Below are 10,490 nucleotides of genomic sequence, written 5' to 3'. Positions count from 1 at the left end.
GGTTCTTTTTGGGGTTTCTTCTGGGATAGCAACTTGTACCCATGTGCTAAGTTAGGAGTGTGGAGAAAGGCCCTTGGCAAGATTGGTTTGTCGTGATTTCAAGGTTGGCCTAAGTGCTTAAACGTAGTAACACTAAGAGCTAACAACACCAAAATGAGCTGGTAATGTCAACAAGATCTATGTTTTGCCTCTTCCTAATGTCCCTTCTGAACCTAGCTGAGAATTTAGGCTCCCTGCTTGGGCATCCTCGAACCCAATCTTGGCTAGGCAGGGTAAAGTCATGCCTCTGCATTCATCTTTACTGGTTGTATTGGAATTGCGCTTTCTGCTGTGGTGTGTCTAGAGAAGGGCAGTCACCCAGTTGCTGCCTGAAAGGCCAGTACCTGGCTAGGCTCTGCCTTGCCTTGTCCTCTGTGCAGGCACAGGCTTTGCTGGGTCTTTCAGTCTGCACCTGTTGTTACTTCCAGCCTGCTGGCTACTTCAGCTCCAAGTACGGGTTGATGAGGCAAAAAAGAAATCACAAAGACCTGAGGTCTCTGGACACTCTGCTGTCTTCTCTCCACTTTGCAGAGACCTCCTGTGCTCTTTTTGCACAGGGCTGTTTGTTGTAGTTAGCAGGAGAGAGATCGAGAAGGTGGACTTCATCCTCCCAGAAGCTGGTCTGAGATCCGTCCTTCTCTTGAAGCTTGGTAGCTTTGGAGTTATATAATGTTAGCCTCCTAAGACACACACAGAAACCCTGCTTGGTTTTCTTTTCCACAGCAGGGACCACACTGGTGAGTGTCTGAAGTTAAGCTCTTTTTGCATTCACTATCTGGTTCCTTTCAGGGACTTATTTCTTATGTAATTAGCACCTGGCACCTACCACTGTCTCACAATACCCGGTGCATAATGATGTGAGAGGCAGGCAATGAAAGACTGGCCACTGAGGATCATGACTGGGTGGGCTGTGCACAGTGCCCAGTGAGGACACATGTATCAGGGAAGAGTCTCGCCTCTGCTCTTGAAAAGGATCTGGAGAGAGGGAGAAGAAAATGGACGGAAATGATTTCTAGAACACAGTGCAAAGGATTGTTTCAGAGGTTTGAGACAACAGTTGAGCTGGGCCTGGAAAGGGAATGAGAGTCTCCAGAGGGTGGCTTCCAGGTGGGCAGTGGTTTGGAGCAGAGGACAGGAGTCTGGGGAGGTTGGATCTGACAGCATTTGTTTCCTCGGCTAATCTCTCTTCATCTGGCCCTTTCTTACCTACAGTTCAGAAATGTTGCATCAGCTCTCCTTTGCTCTGTCACTCTTCTGCTGACATCCCAGCTCAGGACTTCTATCCCTGACTTCCAATCTCCTTCCCCCCCCCCATAGTGAAGGGTAAAGGTTTGTCACTCAAAGTCTCTTGTGAAAGTTCAAGAACAGTACAGACTGTGGCAAGCTGCTGTCCGTACCAACATCAGAGAAAACACACTGCCTGCTCTCCTCTTAGAGAGTAAGAACATTTCCCTCGGTTTACCTGCTGGTTCTTTAGGACTCCATTTACTTACTCCTGTTACGGAGCTCAAATAGCAAAGACTGTCGGAACGACTGCTCTATGGCAGGGCAGGAGGCACAGCCAGCTGGTCACTGGAACACTGGCCTCTCAGGGTGATGGCCTGCTTTCCATGTTGATCTTTTAACTGTTTACACCAAGAGAGAAAAGATGCAAAGCGTCTATTTTTTTTTTTCCAAACATGAAAATCACCTTGTAGTACTAGGCCCTTCTAAACAATGGATTTCCACCAGAGCTCACCCACAGAAAGGACGTCAGAGGACTTTGATTTCCTGTTTCAATTTTACGGCTGAGCAGGCAAAGCAGGGGCTGTAACTGAGAGTAGCACAACTGTGGCAGACCCCACCTTCACTTGCCTGAACCCTGACCTGGCCTGCATTTCTGTGGGGCCTCTGGGGGAGACAGGGAGTCAGTGGCCACCTCTTCTTACCACAAGTTTTCCCTGAGCCACCTTTGCAAATATAACTTTTATTTCCTCAGATGAAGTGATGAGAGCGGGACCCAAGCTCTGCGAATACAGTACTCAGGTTGAGCCCAGGGTGCTTCTTTCTCTGTGCTAACTATTCCTAGCCTAGGCCTGGAAAATTGTAGCCTCCATACAATCAAATCTTCCAAGCTGATTGATTCACTCTGGCTTCTCTCAGCTTCTGACTGAATTGCTGTTTGGCCTCAAACTAATTCTGGCAATATGTTCTAATCTTCTGGCTCCTTCTCATTCTCTGGCTCATTTTGTCTTTACCTGTGTCTAGCTTATTCTGTTTCTAAAACTTGTCTTTGTAAAACTGTCCTAGTAACTGCTTCTTCCTCCTCCTGCTCTTCCTCCTCCTTTTCCTCCTGCTCCTCCTCCTTTTTCTCCTTCTCCTCTTCCTCCTCCTTCCTCTCTCCTCTTCCTTTTCTCTTCTCTCCCTCTTTCTCTTCTCTCCCTCCCTCCTTTTCTCTGTCCTCTCCTTTTTCTCCTCCTCTCTTTCCTTCCTCCCTCTCTCTCACCCCTCTCCCTCTCTCCTCTCTTTCCTCTCTTTCTCCCTCTCTCCTCTCTCCCTCTCTCCCCCTCTCCTCTCTTTTCCTCCCTCTTCCCCCTCTGTCTGCCTTCTGAGGTCCAATAAGAAGAACCCACTCTTAATTATTCTACATTCTTGTACAGACTTGGCTTGTGGTCAAACTAAGTCCTCTTTGTTCCATTTTCTCATTGCCTGCATCTATGTTAAATCTACCACTGTCTCCCTGTTTTAGGGAGACTTGTGATAACCTTTAGGGGTACCTAGATAATCCAGAAAAATCTCTCCATCTCAAGATCCTTAATCACTTCTACAAATACTCCTGGGCAAAAACAGTAGAGCTCACTGGTTCTAAAGATTAAGATGCTAATAACTCCTAAGAGGCCATATTCAACCTGACACACCCTCTCCATGCTGAGAGCTCCTAGCGTTGTCCCCTGCATGGTTCCATTGTGGGTAACTACTTAACTCTACATGTACTTCTAAAACACAGCTCTCATCCAAACTCCACATGCCAACCACTCATTCAGACCCTCAGCCAGAAATCTCAGCATGCTAGTTTGTCCTCCATGTCCCCTGCCCTCTCTGGGTCCATCTTCAAAACAACCCTCTTGAGAGAAAGGAGATGGCTTGCATGCTTGTGTGGGCAAAACAAGGGTATTGTTAGCCAATGGCTAGGGCCACAGTCTGCCAGCTCTGGTTGGTTTCAGCACTATACATTTGGAGGTGTGTCATGAATAAACCCAGGAAGCCTGAGCAGAGGGATAGCATGTGTTCCCCACAGCCCACCGTCCACCCTCCAAATCTAATAGGTTCTGTGCATCCTTAGTCAAGTTTTATCTCAATCAGAGCTATACAAAAGAGCTTCCTGTAATGTTGGGCATATCATGTACATATGCTGTCAAGTACAGTAGCCACCAGCTATGAATGGCTATCGGTGGCTTAAAACGTATCTGGTGGTTTGAATGACTATGGCCCTCATGGGGTTGTATACAGTCCCCTGATGGTGAGCTTTGGAAGGATTAGGAGGTGTGGTCTTGTTGGAGGAGGTATGTCATTGGGGGTGGGTTTTGAGGTCCCAAAAGACTAAATCAGTATAGAGTTCTATCTCTCTCTTTTTCTGTCTGTCTGTCTCCCTATGTGAGCTCTCAATTGTTTCTTCACTCTGCCATCCTTGATTCTAAGCCTCTGAAATTATAAACCAAATTAAATGCTTCTTTTTATAAGTTGCTTTGATCATGGTGTTTTATCATAGCAATAGAAAAGTAACTAAGGAAGTGATTTTTATTCCACATGGATTATTTTAAAGTCAAATTCTCCCTATATTAGACAACATAGCTGGAGCCTTCTTGCCTGTTGCAAGTTAACCTCCAGAGGCCTCTTGAGTGAACACTGTGCCTCTGCATGTCCCTAAGCAAGTGAAGGCTCTTAACTCTACTTAGGTAAAACTTGCAAATAGGCTGGGCACAGCTTCCTTGGTTTTACAGCTCTGAACTTCAAGCATCAGCAGCCCTTGGCTCCTGGTGTAGAACTTCCTCAGTGCTATCCTACGCCTTGAGAACTAGTGGCCTCACCTTTGAGTGGCTGATGTCACCAGCTCTGTCAGCCACCCATGGTGGTTCCTTAGCAGCTAGAATTAGTGGTTCATGGCAGATCTCTGGAACAGTGGCCCAAGTCAGTTGTTCCCTGTGCCTCTTCTGTACTCCTTCAGCTCCCTGCAGCCCTTCACCTTTCTCAGATTTCTGCAACTTTGCTCTTCCACAGACCTCAGCCCTCTGGAGCCCTTCACCTCTGCAGGTCACTCTTGACCTCTGTCAGAAACTCTTCAACCACTTGGTAGCTCATAGGTGTCCTTGCGGCCAGCAGGACCTGGTGTTTCTGCCCTTTGGTAACCAGATCAGCCTACCACCAAGATGAGGATCACCGCTAGGAACAGAACAACACCAAATCAGATTTTGCTGTGTCTATGCTGCACCGTGGCTGCTGTGTGTGGGGGTGGGAGCCTCTCTCAGAATCCTCTGTAAGAGTGAAAGGATAGCTGCTTCTATACCTAGAGGAAGGTGGACCACATCTGTGTAGTCTCCTACCTACTAGCTTAGTCATACTAAGTGGGATCTGAGTGGGGACATTGAGCCCTGCTTGTCCTTACTGTCATGAGGGGGGAAGGGCTCCTCCTTGACTAGAGTGGGGGCGCTTCCAAAGTGAGACATCCAGTACAGCTGTGCAATGGGGGTCATCTGAAGCTGTGACTGTGGCAGCAAGGCCTCCTGAGCCACCGAGGGTCATCTGAAGTGACTGCAGCTGCCAGCCCCGTGGCCTCTGGAACCGAAGCAGTGAGTTCTGCCACAGCCAGGATGGCTGCTGTGGTTAGAGAAGGAGTCTCCAGGGATGGTCAGACCTCAGAGTCTCCTGGGGAAGCCAGAGCAGAAGCAGGGCCTACCAGATATTTGAAAGCACCCTGTCATGATGACAGTCTGCTGGACTGTGGGAGAAGTAGATGGTTGGTTAACATTGAGAAGACTGTTGGAGAATGGCTGCTTTGTTAACAGGGAGGTCAAAGTTGAAGTTGCTTCTGTCTGTAATGGGACTTCAGGAGCTAAGGCTAAACCTATCACAGCCAGAATGGTTCTGGACTCTGTCACTGCCAGACCAGCGTTTGTCACCTGTTTGAGCTTCAAGTCAGTTTCTATGGTAACTGTGTTTGATAACCGAACAAGCATCTAAAAAGCTCACACTTGTGCCCTGACAGCTTCAGAATGTTAAAGGGTAGGAAGCATTTGTAACCAAGATCTGGCCATACAGTCAACATCCTTCTCCAAGTAACATCTACAAGATTCAGCCCTACCCACCACCCTTACTGGATAATGCCTCCTCTGGAGGAAAATTGAATCATCTTTAATCTGCCTCACTTTCTTCAGGAAGTGCGGTTGGGACAGCAATGGCCTAGATACCTACGGGAGGGGCCTGTGGTCTGGGAAGAAAGGCTCCAAACTGTCTCCACCTGGGTGTGATCCATGCAAATGGAACTTTCCCTAAGCAAAGGAAAACCCATGGATGTGCAGAGAGATGGTGGATTCTGGTGCCGTAGGCAGGATTCAAAAACAGATCTGCAGCAGTCCAGGTGGACTGGGAGCTGCTGGAAAATCTCCCCAGAGAAGACAGATCTGGGTCTTGAGAAGGGCAGGATACAGGCATGAGGTTGAGCAGGGTTGCTTGGCCAGCGCAGCATTTGAGGGATGCAACAGCAAAGGGGTATATTGAACGCATCAAGGTCAGAGGAAATACTCTACCGCTCCCTGCCGACACACATCAAGGTCAGAGGAAATACTCTACCGCTCCCCGCCGACACACACACACGCCAAACAATACTTGCTGCTTTACCCCAAAGGCCAGTCCTTAACACATACACCTGAATAGACTCAGCTCTGCCTAAGGAACAAGTTTTATTCTGTTTAAAGGGTAAACAATTAAGCCCCAAAACTAGAAATGAGGTTTTTAAATGAGCCTGTGGAGTACCGAAGCCTAGGGACTGATCAGATCCCTTTAGGGGAAGGTAGTTGGCTGTGCGCAGTGTTTCAGCTAAGATCTCATTGGGGAAAAATATGAGCCACTCAAGTAGTAGATGTTGAGAGTTTAACAAAGGGCTGTTGAAGTGTGGGCGGGGACAGTGTCCTTTATGTGTTCCAGGCCCCTTGTACAAGACTTCTATTGAAGAGAGGTAGGAACACTGAAGCTAATCCATTAGAAAGAGGAAGCTGAGACAGCTGTAATGCCTTCCCTCTCTTGGTCCTCTTGCTGTATTCCCATTGGCAAACTTAGCCTTGATAAAAGTCCCTGGATTTGAACCTGTAGAACATAGAGAGGGTGAGAAAACACCTAAGGGGCACCTGAGGGGCACCTGAGGAAAAGGTATATGTGTGCAAACGTGCCACTTATTTGAATGGCCAGAACCCACAACACTGGTATGGGTGTGGAGCAACAGGAAATCTCCTTTCAGAAGGGAATGCAAAACGATTCAGCTTCTGTGGAACTCAGTCTGACCTGACCACCTCCTACAAAACTAAGCAAGCACTCACTGAAATCCAGCAAGCTCTTTCTTTTGCACTTGCCCAGAGAAGCTGAAAGCAGCCATGGGGACAACAGCTTTAATCCACATGAACATCAAATCAGCTTTATTCATAATTGCCCAAGTCTCAACCAACCAAGATATCCTCGAATAAGTAAATGTGACGCTGAAGAAGGGACCCATCTCTCATGGGAGCCAAAGACTAGTTCTTGAAACTCTTCTCTGATCGTGATTTCAGTCTGGATAGAACAAAATGACCAACTAATTGGTGACAAGTGAACAAATAGTGAAATATCCAAAAACAGAGCATTACTCAGCATGAAACATAAATATTAAATAAGCAAGCTATTGGGCCATAAGTGACATGGAAGAAGTTTAAATGCATATGTCTAAAAAGAAGACACCAATCTGAAATGGCTATGATACTGGAAGAGGCAAAGATAGAGATCCAGTAAAAACATCAGTGCTTCCCGGGATCAGGGAAGGAGGTGCACACAGACAGAGCATAGGGTTCTGAGGGCTAGGAAGTTCTTCTGTATTTATGATATTATTATTACAGATAGATTTTATATTATGGACACACCAAAAAAACTATTAAATGCACAGCACTAACAGTAAATCCTGGAGTTAGCTCTGGGCTGTTGGTGATAGTGGCCCGTCAGCGCAGGCCCACTGACTCCAACCAGCGGAAGGCTCTGGGACTGCATGCTGACAGTGGGGAGGCCATGCACATAGGGGACCCAAACCCTCAATACTTCCTGCTCACTTTTGCTATTAGCCTGAAACTTTTTTTTTTTAAGTTTACTGTGAGGAATAGAAGCACGAAGCAATGGCTCCTGGAAAAGGTAGAAATTGTAGTCCAAAGCCAGATAGATCCCTGTGTGTGACTCAAGCTCAGGATAATTAAAGGAGAGAGAGGAGAGTTAAGGCTGATGGAAGTGGGGAAGAGCTGGGAGAGGGGAAGAAATATGCCCAAAATACATTGCATGGAATTTTTCTTAATAAAAAATAAACTACCAAGGTATTTTTTGTTTTGTTTTTTCAAGGCAGGGTTTCTCTGTGTAGCCCAGGCTGTCCTTGAAATCACAGAGCCACCTGCCTCTGCCTCCTGAGTGCTAGGATTAAAGGCGTGTGCCGCCACTGCCCTTCTACAAAGATATTTTCAAAAGATTCATGTATGAAAACATGAATTTCTGCTTCTTTCTTCTTCCCCCCTGGAGAGGGCAGTGCAAGCCCAGGTCAAGGTCAGCAGCAGGACAAGGTTCCTTTCTGCTGGTACCATGGTGCAGCACATCGCCTCTTCTTACTTCACACCTCCCAGATTCTCTAGGCCCGACTCCAGCAAAGCCACACTGAATGGACTTCTCCAGGGACAGTCACACAACATTCACTGCCTTCCCCATGGCGAATAGGAAGGAGCTGCATATGCCTACGGTAGCTAGACTCCTCCCACCTTCATGACCCCACCCCCACCCCATCTCTCTTCTAAAAAATAAACCACTGAGTCCAGTTAGTACTGCTTCCTTCGTCAGCATGGGCAACCTACCAATGGCCACACCTCCTGAAGAAACATGACCCCTCTTCCCCAGAAGCCATCAGTTGTAAGGGTGGAGCCTCAAAAGACCCTCCCCTATGCATGGTATAATGTTGATGGATATGAACTTGAGCAGGTCTAGGACAGGTTACCACAGCTGCTGTGAGTTCACGAGGACAGCAGCCACACAGCATTTCACAACATTTCGCAGTATTCCTCCCTGTCTTCCAGTACTTACTTTCTTCCCTTTCTCTCTTTTGTGACATTCCCTGAGCCTTGGGAGAGTTTTGATATAGATATCCCATTTAGAGATAAGAACTTAACAGTCACTTATTCTTAGCGCTTTGACTATTTATTGGTGAGCCTCTGCATTGACTGCTGCCTACCACCAAGGCTAATAGCAGGAGCTACAGGTATCAGGTATAAATATAAATATTTACAGGGCAATTTGAAAGCATGACTGTTCAACAAAACAATAATTGTAAGTTCCATTGTATGGCCTATGACCTCACCAGCTATGTGCTTTTTAGCCAAGTTTAAGGTACTAGGCATGACTTTTTCCTGTCTTCCAGGCCTCAAATCCAACCAGAAAACCATGGGTTAACCCTATAACAGTCATGCCAATATTGCATCAACAGACTCCTCTTGCCTGGCCGGTCAGTGTGGTAGCGTGCAGGGTACACTGCGGAATATGTCCACTGATGGGTTTCTGCCAGGCCCCAGGGTCCTGCATGGCACCTTTTGGTACTATCAAAGTTAGCCATCTGCAGGCCATTTATACTAATGATACTACTTATATCAAATTTTATAACTGTGTTTGCATTTTTATTACTTACTACTGTAATTAAGTTAATATTTCTAAATGTTTGCTTAAGAGTCACACGTCTGGAAAATGATTTTTCATAGACCTAGTTATCATTTTGAAGGTGCTACAAAATATGAAAGTATGGGTTTATTAACAACAACAACAACAAAAAATTCATACTTTTAAATGGAAAAGTCCTTCCTCCTGTGGTGGGTTCCGTGTGTATTTTGATACCCACCCTTACCGTTTGTTTTCCACTGGTAGTCAGAGAAATGAAGCTGCCCTGGGATTAATTCTAGCTGCCAGCTGGTCATTTACCAGGGAAGCTGGCTGTCATTTAAGCTGAATGACTATCATTATAAAGGCAATGCCTTGAAAATAAGCAAGACACTTATACAAAAAGAAGATTCAAAACTAGATTTGGATTCAGATTAAAGACATAGAACTCATTTGCACCCATGGGAAGTTTGGTGGCCCCTCCCTGTCTTTAGCCTGTCTTTCATCATGACCAAGGGAGTCTTGATTCACTTCACCCAGCAGTGACTATGATCAGCCTTGCCCCATGGCTGAACTGGACATATTCTCCACTTGCTGCCGAACAAATGGTCTTAAGTCCTAACTCTGGGCAAGAATGTCCAGCTCTATAGCACTGGTTACCTATTCACTCTTCATGTCTGTCAAATGATAAAATTGCAAAAGCTTCAGTTCAGTGAGCTAAGTGGGTTTTATTTGGATTCAACTATCAGCTACAGGATCTGCTCTGAAATGTTCTGATTCTGGCTCTGTAGGCAGAAAAGGGTAAAAACAAAAACAAAAACAACAGAATAAAAAGTGGATGGGATAGGACCAAGTTAATCCAGGTTGCTTTCTTCAAATAATTAAAAGTAAAGGGAACTTTATTGAGCTATAACAAATTGATGTATGGGTGGGGGGGAGGGTGAGTCATTTTTTTTTCTCTTGTTTTCTCATTTCCCAGATCAGATCAATGTGCTTCACATTGGTGATGCCAACCTGTGTCCTCATGACCTCCATTTTTGTTTTCTCCACTTGCCCAGTAAGAGAGCTCCGTCCCCATCAGTGGCCTCTCCTGTATGTGTTAGCCTTTCCTGAACTTCTCCTGGGTTTGGATATCAGAACAACCTAAGAATGCTGAAGTGATTCTTAAGAAGGATTTCAGAAGTTGAGAGGGCCAAGGATTGTGCACCTTCGTGAGAACTCTCTAGCTCGCTGTGTGTTCTTTGCCTACTGGGATCTTTGACTCCTTGGGATACTTAATCATCTCTATGGGGAGTTACTTTGGAATGTTGTCATTGCTACTCATAGTTCCATGCTCCCAAGAGGACAATAGGCTAAAAAAAAAATAAAGAAAACATGGCTTACATTAACTTAGAATTTTTTTAAGCCAATAAAAATTACAGCTAGAGGGGAAACACTTGGGTGAGCAGTTGTCAATGCACTTGATAAAAGAAAACCAGCTAATCTGTAACATGTCAGGAAAAAAGAAGAAGAAGAAGAAGAAGAAGAAGAAGAAGAAGAAGAAGAAGAAGAAGAAG

Source organism: Psammomys obesus, unplaced genomic scaffold (assembly GCF_907164565.1).
Source record: "Psammomys obesus unplaced genomic scaffold, mPsaObe1.curated_primary_1811, whole genome shotgun sequence".
NCBI lineage: Eukaryota > Metazoa > Chordata > Mammalia > Rodentia > Muridae > Psammomys > Psammomys obesus.
This window is presented reverse-complemented; position numbering follows the sequence as displayed.